The sequence below is a fragment of the Amblyomma maculatum genome, unplaced genomic scaffold, assembly GCF_055883805.1.
Source record: "Amblyomma maculatum isolate TAMU_Amacu unplaced genomic scaffold, ASM5588380v1 scaffold_13, whole genome shotgun sequence".
NCBI lineage: Eukaryota > Metazoa > Arthropoda > Arachnida > Ixodida > Ixodidae > Amblyomma > Amblyomma maculatum.
In genome coordinates this window covers 24,000,956-24,016,960 of record NW_028146738.1, presented here as the reverse complement: position 1 = coordinate 24,016,960, position 16,005 = coordinate 24,000,956, and the positions used below count along the sequence as shown (strand labels likewise).

General features: G+C 45.6%; 1 long non-coding RNA gene across 1 annotated transcript; it reads right to left on the bottom strand.

Annotated features, from left to right (window-relative positions):
- Positions 1-1,183: 1,183 nt before the first annotated feature.
- On the bottom strand, positions 1,184-13,674 carry LOC146172378 (uncharacterized). The gene is made up of 3 exons (XR_014702545.1): positions 13,476-13,674; positions 10,695-10,759; positions 1,184-9,821 (listed from the first exon to the last, which is right to left on the bottom strand). It is a non-coding gene; the product is annotated as an uncharacterized LOC146172378 (long non-coding RNA).
- Positions 13,675-16,005: the final 2,331 nt, after the last annotated feature.

Sequence of the window (16,005 nt, the reverse complement as noted above, 5' to 3'; positions counted from 1 at the left end):
CCTTGCTTGTTTCACTCCCTCGAAACCTAATCGATTAGCTGAAAAGCCCTATTTCCTGGAGTACATGTCCCACTCTAATGCTTTTCAGTTTTCTGCATCTTCATACTCAAAGATGTGCACCATGTGCTGCAATCTCAACTGCAGGTACTCTACTGCAAGATGCCCAGCACTCTGTGTCATATGGTACGGTGTTGCAGCAGCATAGAAGTACCACCCACACAAACCATCAGATGAGGACCTGCTTATGCCCTCAGAGTTTTGGACCAAGGACGCCACCTGCCTAGGGCAAATAGGGCCTGCTCATTTCAATAATAGCTTATTACTACTTCCTTGTTATGATCACCTTGAAACTGTACTTTAATCCACATCTGTGTTTGTGAAGGTTTTCCAAATTATTTTAGTTTCTATAACCTGCTGCACTGTCCTTTGCTTAGGTATTTTAAACTAATGCTTTAATATCCACTTTTCAGCCTTTCAAATGATCACATGATAGCAAGCTGCCTTTTATTACATTATATGTACAGCACCTTCCAAATTTACATTCACCTCTTTTTGCTCTTGGGGAAATGTTTCTCATGGTTCAGATTCAGAGTGACTACCTGGCTTAAAAACATTACTCCCTTCCTACGTCCGAAACCGTCCTACCTATGTGCAGCAGTGACTTTGTGGCTACGCATTCGACTGCTAATCCTAAGGTTTTAAGATTAAATACATGGCTACATTTTGGCAGAGGCAAGATGTAAAGACACCTGTGGGCTATACAATGTCAGTGAATATAAAAAGGACACCAAGCAATCAAAATTAATTAGCTCTTTCCCATGCTTGCCGTCTTTCATAGACCGCATTAGGTTTTGGCATTCCCGATCCCTGTGTGCCATGTCAATACCTCTACCTGTTGTAAAGTTGCTCTCATCACAAAGGGTTGAAAAATAAACTTTCATCTTGTAGTTTCTTTAGGTCCTTGAGCATGTGCTGTTATTGAGGCAGTGGGCAATATTTGGCTGGGGCCTTAGACATGCAATAGCCCAAACCAGATTCGAAATCTAGGAAACAGTTTAGCTGAAACAAATGTCGATTTCAGTCTCATCGACATCAACTGCAATGCCCGTTCTCTTTTTCTACAGGAATATAATGTAGACATGATGCAATGCTGTTCTCCCAAATGTTTCCCGATTGTCATGGCTACTACAGTTCAAAATAATGAGACCAAAGAGCACGACACACAAGGAATGCTTATTCGCAATGGAAGCATTTTATTGCAAGCTATGAAGTAAATACATTTGTCGTGAAGAACAAGCAAAAGATTGCAAGAAACCATCAAAACAAAATTTAAAACCCCATCTAGAAAAGCAAAAATCTAATGCCATGTTTTCATGGAAAGCAGCCATTTTTTAAAAAAGGCTGCTCTTTGAAGCTACTCACAAAATTAATCTAGCATAAATGCTCATTTGCTACAATTCTCTTTTTTTCCAACTAGACACAAAGTCTACAAGACCTTGTGTATAAAATGTCACCAACCAGCATGCAGCTGCCATGCCATCAGCAAAACCATGCGCCCAACTGCTCATTGCACACCGGCCAAAACTCTGCACTGCCTTTGGGCAAGTGGAAAACAGCTGCAAAGCATCTTAAAACCCATCCACCTTTTGTTTCTATTTTAAGGTGCTATCATTTCTCCTGCTTCAATCATTCCTTTCGTTTTCAGGTGCGATTCCATAAACTGAACTTGTTTATGAACCACCCTAGATTTGAAAATGTGTTCAAACCTGCTGTCTATGAGGCAGCGCCTTCAGAATGCGCGATGGCCAAAAATACTTTTGCAGCAGACTCGTTAATAACAGAGCTACAACCATCAAAACCGGTATGTTTCTCTCCTTCCCTTCCATCACCAAAGAGTCTCTCCCTCCTCCCTGGTTGACTAGCCTCCAGAAGAGACAATACGAGTAGGGCTGGTACATGTAGGCTCCCTAAATACGCGAAATGTGGAGCGCCATCTCTTAGTGCTTTGAGAAACTATGCCCGCCATGTTGGTTCGGTCAACAAAATGAAAACGCTGCCCTGTGCTGGGTAAAAACAGCTACGAGAACGCATCAAATGCAGTCATTATGGCCCCGACTTTTACAGGCATTCTTTTTTTTTCTTGCTTGTTGGTATGTGGGGTTTAACGTCCAAAAACGACTCAGGTATGAGAGACGCCATAGTGAAGGTCCCCGACAATTCCGACCACCTGGAGTTCTTTCTTTAAGGTGCACTGACATTGCACAAACACGGGTGCCTTGCTTTTTGCCTTCCATCAAAAAGCTACCGCCGCAGCTGTTTTTTTTTTTCTTGCTTTCTGCTACCCAAGCACCACCAGTGACCTTTGTTTGAAGGTTGAGAAGTGAGCTTTGGCTCATCCAGCTACAATGCCAATAAGGAGGAGGAGGGGGAGAGGCTGAGCTCAATGGGTGGCCGAAGCATAGGTGCGAGGCCTCTGGCCTTTCTTAGGAAACCAAGCCCGTGCATGTATGGATGTTCTGTGTTTTCTGTATTCATGGTTATGCATGGTGTACCATGGCTTGATTCGAGTGGCGACGTTGCGCTCTTTACGACCTATGCAAGGAGGGTGCTTCCTGTCTGCTACAGCTGCGAAATCGTGGCACTGTGTGGTATTGACGCGTCTACTCAGTGATGCCGTCATTTGGTGTGCAACAAGCTGGAAAAAAAAAAAAAAAAAAAAGCGGAGGCTGGCCAAGCCTGCGGCTGCAAGCCTGCACTTTCACCCGGTTGTGATTCTTGCCAACGAGATGTCATAAACTTGAGCGTTCAGAGCGACCTGCAGTGATTTTTGCTGCTGTACTGAGAGTTATAGATGATAGGTGTGCCGGCCGTGAGCCATCCTTACAGGCTCTGGCTGTGTATCAGCATCTTGCCGAAGAGCCAAAACCAGGAAAAAACTCGCATAAAATATAGCTAAATTATTGGAACAGAGTTTTCTATCACTCGGAAATTGATGAAAGGAAACACCGCAAGTTTTTCAAACTTGCAGGCGTGGGCACGTCGTTCAGAGGAAATAAAGTTCAAATGTGTGGCAGAAAACATACGTATGGGTCCGGACCGAAGGAAATACCAAAAGCACACTGCGGCCGAGAAGCTCAACTATTGTCATGAAGTTAGCTTCGTTACAAACTAGCCGCAGAGTTTAGCAACATAGGTGGCAGGCAAAGACAAGGGTCGGAAGGCTTTCCTACTACCCTTATATGAGGATGGTAATGAATGTCTCCTGTTATTTCGAGGTGATGTTGCGCACGCCTCAGAACAGGAAAAGCAGTTACAGTGAATGCGCTGTTCAAAGTGCACAAAAAGTGCAATAAGAGCAGGTTACCTTTTTTTTTTTAATTTGCACTAACAACTTAAAACAGGTCAACGACCAGCCTGACTTGCAGACACGTGAAGGCGCCCGAAATTTTGGTACATGTGCAGAAGCAGACAGAAATGTGCCCAAAAGCGAAAAGATGCCGTCACAATGGCATATCATTTGAAATAATGCATGTAGGCAAACAGGTACTCCTCCTTGCTCGGCCACTAATTGTAACAGGCCTGGCAGAACAGGCCCGAGAGGCCAAAAATGCGCATGTGATAAATTCTGTGCTTCTGTAGCCATGTCAATGCATTTTTGACAGTTCCCCTCATATCATGAAGGAAACAAAGTTACAGCAGGAAGAAAAAAATCAGCTTTTGTGCAGCATAATGGGACTGACCTTACAATAGTATGCTGCTACTTGCCTTACTGCAGACTGATAACCCAAATCACTGTTGTATTCAGATGGTAATTAGCACATGTTGCGCACTGTAAGAAATAAGACAAAGTAAGTATTACTACGATCAAAATGTGCTAAATAATACTGTTGCCTGAGCCTACACTGCACCGCTTTTGCGCACACAAAATTGAGACTACATAATTTCTCTAAGTATTTCGCTCACTCCGTAAACTGAACACTTGAACGCTTGAAGGCGCGAACGCAGGTGCGCACCGGGCGCCGCCACAGAAGCGAGTGGCCAGGGTTGGGTAAATCCTGCACTAACTTCACGGGGAAGAGAGCACTGCTTGCCTAGAAGAGCTGCCATTATATCTGCGGCGAATGCGCAGGCTGTATGAAAGTGCGCGCCGCTGCCACTTGAGTCCAGCCGTTGGTGTATGAATAGCACAGTGCACAGAACACGCTGAAGCATGCATAGACAAGGGCAAGAAACTAAAAGCCTTCTTTCTTGTGTGAGTGTATGCATGAGTGAAAACGAAATGCAAGACAAAAAAGTGCGTGACATCAGCAGACCAAGTGCCATCCCTCGCCCATCAGTCAGAGAGAAACCAATGGATGCAGTATCTGTTGGTACCTCATCGACAAAGTTCGATGGCCAGCGCAAAGGATGAGGAGGTTTGGCTGTTTTAAAAGGACCACGAGAGCTTTGGTTTGCATTTTGTTGCTTTCCAGTGTGTGCATCGCTGCAGTATTTCGCAGAGACCATGTCCAACGCCTTATCGGGCTTGGTTAAAATGTCAGCCTGGTCAGTAGCCCTTGAATATGTTAGCTCTCTTAAATGAACAATCTGAAATAAGCAAGGACATAAGTTGTGCTGGCCATATTGTGGACTGCTTTCAAGACAATGTGTGTCAAGCCAAATAATCTGAGAAGTTGAATAAACCGTTTGGGGTGCCCTGTTTTGTTTTCTAAATATGCATTGTTATACCATTTAACACAGCTTGGCCACCCAACTTGTGCACACCAGCTAACACAAAGCTTTAGCTGCACTACACTAATTCCTCTGTCACACAAACACTTCCGATCCTCATTGAACTCAATCTGCATTCAGGCTTTCAAGAAGGATTGAAGCATCCGGTGCTACACGGGCGTTTTCAGTCAGCATTGAGAAATTTCCTACGTGGTCCGTCGTCTGCTGTCAGTCGCAATGAGTCTCAAAAGGAAATTTAAGATTGGGGTAATGATTGCACGATTTCAGTGTGCACAGCAGCATTCCGCTTTTGGAGCCTCAGGTCATCTAACCTATCTTCCCAGCGGTCAAGTGCTACAGTGCAGTTTCTCTTCCGCTCCACAGTTTCCACGCTGACGCAGTCGAAGAGAACGCCACCTTAGCTTCCACTGGCGGTGGACTACGGTGTCAATATTATAAAATTAGCCGTTCTACCAATGTTCTATTGTGCCTTTTAATGCATTTATGTGTTATTATGTGCAGTTCCATTGCATTTATTCGATTTCAAGTTTTAGAGCTCGTTGACGACGAGGGTGTCAATGACCGCTTTTGAGTGTGCTTGAAATCTCGAGAGCGATTGAGGAAGCAACCTTGAGTCAAGCAGGCTCGAGCTCGACTGCACTTGACAGTTGCTGTGTGACAACCTCGATCTACAATGAGTTGAATGTAGATCCAGTTCAATGAGGATTGAAACTGTTCGTATGAGAGCGGTTTAACTCGCATCTTGCAGGAACAAGCAGTCTATATACACCTTTTCATTAAGTGTTACTCGGTGCCACCATATTGTTCGCTCCTCCTCTCTGGACTGCTGCAAACCGGCTCTGCTTCCACTGTGCTAGCGCCAAATGCACAAAGCAGTCCAGCAGGTAATATGGTGACACCCCGTGACCACTTATTGGAAAGGTGCACACTACTATGACTATGCTACAGTATGCTAAGGAAGTGAACACACAAAAAAGCCAGGCAATCATGTTACTCTGGTAACGAATGTTTAATTGTGGCTGGCCTTGCATATGGCGGGCAGTAATGCATGTACCCCTGTCTTCGGACAGGACAGCAGGGTTGTAAGCATCTCCAGCAAACACTGTGCGGATGTTCGTTTTGTTATAAAAATTTAGGAGACACTTGAGATCTGTCTTTAAGAGTATAGCATGGCAGCGTCAATAGCTCCCGTCTGCAGCTTCCCTTGTGGATCCTTGATCGCATACATGCACCTTGCTATTTTATAAATGAAGTCTTTAAAGAACTTTGCTGCAACTTACAAAAAAAAAAAAAAAAAAAAAAAATGTAGGAAGTGCTTAAGAGCTCTAAGATCGCTAAGGCGAACACAACCTGGCACCGGAATTAGAATATGTGACTAATAGGTACGGTGCAGGGAATGCAGCCTTATAGTTACGCGCGTCAAATGACAGATCGAATACCGCACGCACATCCTCCGAGGTCCTGTAAATAAGCGCATAAGTGGCCCGAGTATGCATGGGGTTGCCATTAGCCTCTTTGTCACCTCTCCGCGGCGGTTTGCACAGCCAGGATGCCTCCTTTCCTCCTCTCTGCAACGCAGCAACAGAGCACGCACCTGCCAGAGCTCTTCACACGCAAGTTCCAATATGAAGGACGTTTTTTGATGACAATTTCTGATCACACTTTCTGTACATGACGCACATGAGCCAATTAAAATACAGCTATTTAAATGCTCTCTAAACACGTGAATATAAGCATAATACATAAGATAAATTCTCAGCACTGGGTAAAATATTCACAAAGTATTGTCAAACATGAATATAAAAACAAGAAATTGTAATAAAATCTTGAGGATATACAAAAGGCAGAAAAATGCTCATTTCTTAAACTACAGCCTGAAAATGAAGAAGTTTTTTTTTTTTGCCTCAACTCCTACAGCACCATGTAATTTGTTTATTAAATAAAATATTTACACAATCTTGCTATTAGATAATACTAAAATGCAGGTATTTTGATCCTGAATTAAATAAATGCCCATGTTTTTGTTTTGGCTTTATACATAACATAAAAACCTTTTTCTCCGAAATTTGCAGAAAAAATCCAAAAAGTGAAAGAAAAGGGGGCATGAATATCAAAATAAGACAGCAAGAAAAATAATTCAGAATACTAAAAATATGCTACACTGCCTCTTTTATTACTAGTAAAGATATGGTGCACCTATCGGCAGATTTCTTTTTTTCGTAGTGCTGTTCGGAAGCAGTGGTCATTCTTGACTTCCTGCAGCAGTTGTTGAGAGTCTCATGTACCTATTCTCCAAATTACACTAACAAAATGCAGCGAAGCCCAACTGCCAAGGAAGTAATAATTTACGTTCTGAAGTTCATTTTGAAGGTGTGCTGTTCTCTCAGAAATATAGCTAAGTTGCTGAAAAGACCCATTTTTAAGCTCGGCCTTCCGCTACTCATTTTACTGTTTATAGCAGTGGCATTTGCAAACCTTTCAGGATTTATGACTGGATTATTTGGTGACGTTTTCCAGAAGGTGGGAGAGTTTGCCATCAAATTTGAAAATCTGCAATAGGAGCTCGGTGTTCAAACTCCACTCGATTTGCTTGAAAAAGTTCCACACTTGAAGTTCTGGAGAAGTCATATCAAGTAGTACCAAGCTTTCATTGCTGCTGAAACCCAGCGAATGGAAACAGAACAGTGGGAACACAAAATGAGCACGTGTAACTGACCAAGAGTGATCAGAGATTGAAACTAAGCTTTTCTTGGCCACTAGCTGAAGTTCGAGGCTGGCATTTGACTGATTCATCATCTGAGCTGAACTGAGAGCTAGTAAAATTGTCTTCAAGAGACTTCGCTACTGCTCTCACAAAAAGAAAACTATAGTAGAAGCAGCAGAATCGTGTGAATGGCGCCAAAGACCTCTTTATTTCGAATAATTTTTTAAATGTCACACTGTGCCAGAAAGAACAAAAAATAAAATAAAAAAATAAACAAGCTGCACACAAACAGAAACTATGGTTGTCACAATAGCCCCACTGCGGTAGTGCAGTGGTTAAGATGTTAGATTACTGTGCCGGAGTACCCATGTCCGAACCCGACCGCTGGCGGCTGCTTTCGATGTAAACGAAGTGGCACCCGTGTGCTATGTGATGTCAGCGCGCGTTAAAGATCCCTAGGTGGTCAAAATTACTCCACAGACCTCCACTACAGCACCCATTTCTGTCTTTCCACTTTGACTCCCTCCTCCCTTCCCTTACGACACAGTTCAGGTGCCCACAGAAACAAGTGACAGATTCTGTGCCTTTCCATCCCTGTGAACTAGTTACTATAATTACTTTTGTCATACTATCTGCCTAAATGGGGCTACATGTTCCAAACACGAAAATTTACGTCTGCCAGTGTGTGAGAACCATCATTCATATATGAACGATTGGCTTAAAGCGGTCCTGAAAGGTATAAGCCCTAATCCCTTAATTTGTGCCGGTATTATCTCACACATAATCATCAGCATACAACCATAATCTACCACATTGTGCCCAAGACCACCCAACATGGGTATAAAGCTCTGTTTTAACCAAGCTGTACGAATGTGGAGTAGCATGTCTGATACTAGATCCAAGGGTCTCGGAGGGTTCTATTCCACCTCACCCTCTCACCTCAAAGGAACTGCCTGAGTTAGCAGCTCCAGATAGCGTCGTCCTCTCTTTTCTCGATCCTTTGTCTCTTTTGCGCTTTTCCACAATATGAGCTCCAGCCAGTTCGGCCATATCATGTGGCCTCATGACATCGCAGAACCAGACAACCAATCAGTGCATGGCCATGTCACCTGCCAAAGGCATGGTTGTGATTTTTCTCAAGGGTGACGCCTTTTATGCTACCGCAATAAAGCAACCATTCTACAATAAGTCACTTCTTGTGGAGCACTTTTCACTACTGCTGCTGCATTGTATGATATGGGCAGTTCAAATTATGTCCCTTCTGTAAAGAGCAGTTTGTTTGCACAGCCTCCTATCCAATGTGGATGTAGGCTACAATCCAGCACACAACAGCGGCAGGGCAGACACATTAAAAAACATGGCAGCCCTTACGAAAGCCAGCTGCTCCTTCAGCTGATAGAAAGTCCAAGATTTTCCCAATTCTATTATCTTGTAGGCAATGGACAGTAACCCGATCAGTTTAAGTTTGCAAGTGCTTGACAGCCCCTTTCTTATAGATTATGGTACTGTTAGGATCCTTCCAAGATTTCAATACGCTTGAGGTCGTGAGGCACTGCGCACTACGAGAAAAAGCAAGCAGTTTTTCTAGCACAATCTCCCTACCACTCTTCAAAGATCTGCAGTTGCCTACCCATACCAGCCGATTTCCCCCTTTGCATTGCTTCTAAGGCTTTTTTACTTCCTCCATGACCAGCATGACGTACAACCTGCTCACATTACTGCCCGTCATCCTGACTGCTTCAGCTGCTGCTGTGACTGCTTCAGGGCAATGTCATCAGCAAATTGCAGATTACTGAGGTATTCTCCATCTACCCTTATCCCTGAAGGCATGTCACCTAGCACATAGTACAATAGATGCTGTCAAGAGAGTAGAAGAAGTGGCCGATTCCATGCCAAGTTACCTAAGACAATGCCATGTTTTAGACACCATCACACACGGATAATTTTTTCTCGGAGAACCACAGCTGTGTACATCCACAAGGGATCAAGTTTTCTTCTATATGACAAACTCTCCAATAAATGTCAGGCCTGTTCAGGTATTAATCTGTTACTTTAATTCGCAAGGCTAGAAGCTAGACTGGCAAAAAATTGCAGTCACACATTTGTGCTTCCCACCTCCCCCCACTGCAAATCATGTGTTTCAAACCACCCGGAATGATTTTCAAATAATAGCATATCAGCAAATGCAAGGGTGACAATATACAACAAGATTAAATACATTGCAAGCAAGGTGTTTTAAACTTAACTGGGAACACGCTCTAAACCTGTGGAAGCAGTGAGAATATCCATTTGGTCACATCAGTCGCAGCTCACTGCACTACCGAGGTGGCGGTGTAATCGAACTGGCGGAGGGAACTCGTTCGTCGGCACCAAGAATTCCTTGCCTCTGCAAATGTAAATAAACGAGAGTAATGTTGCAATTACATTTAGTTTGCATAAATTCAGCAAACTCACTCACAGTAGAATTTGGTTTGAGTAAAGCAAGTGAGAGTGCCTGCTGCAGAAGGAAAAAGGTAGTAAGGAGACTGGCTGTCAATGCTAGCACAAATACAAATATTTAGCACACTTACAAAACACTGAAATAGCAACAAAAAGAATCTAAGTTAAATCACTTGTGCAGTAAGTGCCCAATATGCTGCGGCTTGCATGGAACTGCAATGGAGAGCGCTTATAGCAGCAACTGCCAAGCTTTATGACAGGATTATGAGGTACTAGCAATGGTGCCTCACTCTCCCACAAAACATGCCAGCTCAGATTAATTATTGCTCTGCTTTCAAATAAGCTGTCAATGGCCTAGGCAGCAGCTTGAAGCCAAGCACTGCCAACTATTTATGTTGGAGCAGGCAAAATATATATATATTGGGGAACTCTGCGGTAGCAACATGCATCCAAAGTGTTAAATCTATATAAACAAGCTCATTGAGTTCCACCAATGCAGTTATTTCGGCAGTAAAAGGACAGATATTGTCACAGGCATGAAGCTATGCTAGCTGAGGAGTAATGAAGTCACCCTCATTTCTGTATACACCGAAATAAGTGAGTACTTGACAGTGGAAGGTCTGAGCAAATAAGCACATGAATTCGGTCATGTATATAACCATACTTTTGTAGCCATTTCATGCTGTGCAGTAGGCTTGTTGCACTTCGAGGCTCACTCCGCACAGGGCCAACTTACGTTTAAACCATCTCTCAGCTGGCCAGCAGCCCCCCTTTTAGCAAGCACTACCACGTATGGTCTGTACAGATGAGTGCCACTTACCTTCCAACAGTTTTCCGAAAGAAGCCCGACATTTTCTATGGGCCGAGCCGCTCCATCGGTTGAAGCTGCGAAGAAGGTAATAAAACCTCCTGATTGTAAACCAGCGCGTTCACGCTGGCGCACGCAAAAATGCCTTATACTGCCCAAACAAATATAAGCGAACTCAGAAATAGTTTTACGTTATCTTTTAGTCGCCTCATATGTCCCAATACTCCAGTGCATCCGGAAGACAACAGCAACCGGCGACCGATCGGTGCACAGCAGCAGGTATGGAAGTTGTTCCAAGCGCAATGAAACGAGATCGTGGACGCCATTACGCAGTCTCCTCGTCTCCTCACCCGGAGACTGCCGCGCGATTACGCCGCGTCAATAATTGAGGCTAACGCATGCTTGAGCTGCCGTGCAAAAACTCGTTAAAGAAGCTGCAAGGAAGGTGATGGCAGAAAGACGACAAATGCTTTACTTAGAGTTCGCGGGCATGTATGTACGACTCACCGCAATCAGAAGGCTGCAAGTAGGACTGCACCGAGGGCTGCGCCCTTGAATATAAGGCTATAATCCACGAACTGAATCCGCATATCACCGAGTTTGCATCTACCGGGATGATGGCCCGGAAACTGCAGCAGACCGACGCATGAAAGACAACGCAGGGTGCCTAGGGCTCGCAAAGCGCAAATGCTCGTTGTCTGAAAAGCGCGCCAGCCTTCCATACTTCGGGCGGCTCAGTGAGCGATGGGTTTGAGGTTTACTTCTAGAAAAAAACAAGCACTAAAAGCTATTTGACGTCACATCCGTCCAAAAGAGCAACATATCCTCCTTTCCACTTTGGTCCTGGGCGCGCATGCGCAGTTCACGGAGCCGGCTCTCTGCAAGTTCAGGTCAGGTTTGCGGCGTTCGCCATTTTGCAATTCGGCAGCGTCGTAGCGTGCTTTGTGTTTTTGTGCGAGTTTACGCCATTTCACCATGGGGCGGTATGCCAGTTACGCCGCCGCGTTCAAGCTCAAGGCTGTCGACTATGCACTGGAGCATGGCAACCGCGCTGCTGGTAGGCATTTCGGCGTGGACGAAATGAGGATACGCTATTAGAAGAAGCAGCGCGAGAAGCTGATGGCTACGAACAAGACACGGCGGGCTTTCCGTGGACCCAAAACGGGCAAGTTCCCTCGCGTTGAGGAGGCGGTCCTAGAATACGTGAGGGACCTGCGCAAGGATGGTTGTGCAGTGTCATTACAAATGATACAGACGCAGGCGCGCACAACTGCCAGGAAGCTGGAAATCGCCGCAAAGGATTTCCGCGCTAGCTCCGGTTGGACGACTCGCTTTATGCGACGGAATGGACTTTCCCTGAGGCGGCGGACGTCGTTGTGCCAGCAGCTCCCAGCCGCGTATGAAAGCAAATTGATAGACATCCATCACTTCGTCACTAGGCTTCGCGAAAAATGCGGTTACCTCATGTCGCAAATTGGAAACGCCGATTGGAAACTCCACTGACGTTCGACATGCCCCGGAATACAACTGTGAACGAGAAGGGTGCTCGGAGCGTCCTCGTGAAGACGTCTGGCGCAGAAAAACAGCGATGCACAGTCATGCCGACGGGCGGAAGCTGCCACCATACGTGATCTTCAAACGGAAGACTATTCCGAAGGGAAACTTTCCCCGTGGCATCCATATACGTGCACACATGAAAGGGTGGATGACTGCAGACCTGGTCGACTGGATCAAGACTGTTTGGGGAAGAAGACCAGGAGCATTTCTGCTTCCCTCGCTTCTGGTTTTGGACAGTTTTAGGGGTCACCTTGTGGACAGCGTGCGTGCCAAGCTGAAAGAGCTGCGCACGGACATTGCAGTCATTCCTGGCGGCCTGACTTCGCTGCTGCAGCCTCTCGACGTGTCTTTGAACAAATCGTTCAAGGACAACGTTCGACGACTTTATGCTGAGTGGATGGCGATGGGCCAGCATGATTTGACGCCGAGCGGAAAGATTAGAAGGCCATCCGTGGAGATACTGTGCTCGTGGATCACAGAAGCGTGGAGCAGTATCCCCGACGAGGTAGTGGCTAAGAGTTTTAAGAAGACAGGCATATCTAACGCTTTGGATGGAACGAAAGATGACTTTCTGTGGGATTGTGAAGATGCTCCCAGCGACGACACTGCCGTTTCCGATGAGTCGTGCAGCAGTGAAAGCGAGGATGGCGAGGATTCAGACTTTGATTAGAGTACTGACGAAAAAAAATAAATGGGCATTGTGCACTCCATGTGATGCTTAATGTGCGTGTTTATTGCGAAGGTGAGCCTTACTCAGCTTTTATTTTTGGTTGTAATCGAGATATATGTTCTAAGACGTCTGACCTGCAACTTGTTTGCGTTTTCGGTGCTCAAAAATTTTTTGTTGAAAATTTACCCCGCGTAATGATCGCACCCCGAAATTTGCGTCAGTATTTAGAAAAAAAAAAGTGCGATCATTATGCGAGTAAATACGGTATATATATATATATATATATATATATAAAAGAAAGATGCAAGGAGTATATAACAAGATGAGCATATGCTCCAAAACAATACATTATTATGTTCAGTATAATATCGAATCGAGCAAAAAGCTCCTCTGATCAAGACCGAAAGATCATGTTACCGCATTAAACTTTGCACCTTTATAATCTCACACATACTCATAAGCATACAGTCGTAAGCTGTCAAATTAGATGAAAAACCATCTGATAGAGGTATACCATCTTATAGAGGTATAAAGTACCGCTGTAACCAAACCGCAAAAGTACTTACGCATGTTTTGGTGAACTTCGGCACGAAGAATCTGTACAGAGTGGCTGCAATCATCAGCTGCATATGTGGGCTGTTCTTTTCAAACGCTGACTGCTGCAGGAGGTTGAGACAGAGTGAATTTGCGCGAAATGAAAGCGGACGATAAAATTAGGCAGTAGGCATCGCGGCCACACGGAGGCTGGCCGTCGACTGAGTGGCGCCGCACATCTTAGCTCGCGCGGGGAAGTCTTTTCCCGCCCTTTGGACACGTGGCCACGTGACCTCAAGAAGGGGAGAGGAGGGGGAGAAACTGCAAAAGAGAACCTCTCTGTGTGCGGTGCATGCAATTCTTTTTTTTTTTTTCGCCGCTATAGGGACCGGACGCGTATTTACTTCTCAGCGTACATAGCCGCACTGGCCGCTAGTCGCGCTGGTTGTCTTGAACGTCACATCCGGCGTTGTCATGACAACATTGGAACTGATTGGGGACGAGCAGCAGCCATGCCGAAGGACGACCGAAGCCGAAGCTGAGTACTTTTCTTTTACCAGTTTTTATATGTAATCGTATAGTGGCGGCAAATTTAGATTATAATTTAGCTTAAGATCAGAGACGGGGAAGTGAAAACATATAGGACTTAAATCGCTTAAATAACATAGAACAGCGCTAGGAAAAAGTATTTAGGCCTAGTCCGGAAAAATTTTCTGAGCAAGGCGAATTCTGTCGCAGAGTTGAGGCTATGGGGCGGCCGGCCAGGAAAGCAAAGGGTGGGGATCCTGGGGATCTCGTCCAGTGCGGAACGTGTGAGCGCTGGTGCTTCCTGGACGAGACAGGGTTTGAGAGCATGATGGAAGCTGAGGAGGCCAGCTTGAAATGCAAAATATGCACGGCGGTGGAGAAAGTAGAGGGGGAGGTGACCAAGGAGGTAGAACGGATGAGGAAGGAGCTTCAGGAGGAAAGGAAGAGAAGGGCGGAGTTTGAGACAAGAGTCGAGAAGGAGTGGGGCGTCAGGGTGGATAACCTACAGCGCGAGTTGAGAGAGGTACGCGATAAGGCAAGCAGATTGGAAGATCAGGTGGAAGAGTGGACAAGGAGACAGGCAGAGGGACGGAAGGCACTCCACAAGAATGCAGGCAGTAATGCCACCCTGGACGACGGGGGGGGGGGGGGGGGGGGGGGGGGGCGGACGCGTCACAGGGGGCGCGCAGGGAGAATGTAGCGATTATGGGGGACACGAGCCCCGATGGCAACCGGAGGGAAGAGGGTACACAGGGGTCGAGACAGCAGGGACTGGATACCACTGACAGGGAAGAGACAGGAGCCGGCAGCAAGAGGGTATGGGTGGTAGGGAGCTCTAATGTCACGAGAATTAAAAAGGCAGTCTTAAAGACAGTGAAGTTTACTGAGAAAGTACAAGTGGAAAGCAGGCCGGGCGAGTGTTTTGGGCAGGTAGTGGAGAGGACAAGGGATATGCTGTGGGAAAATAGAGAAGGAGACAATCTGGTAGTCATCCATGCCGGAGTAAATGACGTGCTGAAAAACAGGGGACAAAACCTAGGCAGGCAGATAAGAACAGGGATGGCGAAGCTACGGGCTACAGCTGAGAATGTGCACATAGTGCTGTGCACAGTGCCGGCAATCAAGGGACAGGGCCCGTATGTAGCCCACCAAGTACTAGGGCTAATGAGATGATCTGGGAGGTAGGGAAGGCCCTCAGGTGCGATGTCATGGATGTGAACAGGGTGATACATGGGGATAGGAACTACCCCCCCTTCACGCCTGATGGCATCCATTACACCGCACCAGCGGGATGGCAGCTTGGGCTGCGGATGGGGCGAAGGGCGCTAGCTTTTTTACAGGCGAGCAGATTGCCCCTGCATACCGAGAAGTAGGAGACAAAGATGGAGGGAGGAAGGGCAGGACGAAGGCACGGAGGAGGAAAAAGAAACAACCCGTAAATTTGGTTTTCATTAATATGCAAGGGGGTAGAAGTAGAATTAAATGGGATGAAATTCAGGAGCAGCTGCAAACTGGAAATTTTGTAGTATATGGTGTAGCAGAAACCCACCTTAGAGACAGTGAAGAACCTCCACACATTGAAGGATACTCATGGCTGGGGTGCAATAGAAAAGGGAAGGACCGAAAAGGAGGTGGCCTGGGGCCGCTAATCAAAGGCCAAGATTGGAAAAGGATAACAGAAATCTGCAGAGAACATATATGGCTCCAGGGTAGAGTGGGAAACCTAGATACAATACTAGGGTTTGTTTACCTAAAAACAGGAAATGACTCGAATGAGGAAAATTCAGAACATTTCAGATGTTTAGCTAAAGACATAGAGGAATTTGGCCAGAATAAGGAAGTGATAATCTTAGGGGATATGAATGCCCATATGGAATTTTTTGATGGAGCTACCGATACGACAGGTAAAATGTTAGGAACGTTTTGTGAAACCCAGGATCTCACAATAGTTAATTCAGAAATAAAGTGTGAGGGAAAAATAACATGGGAAAGAAATAACTCTCATTCCACAATCGACTATTGTCTGATGTCCCA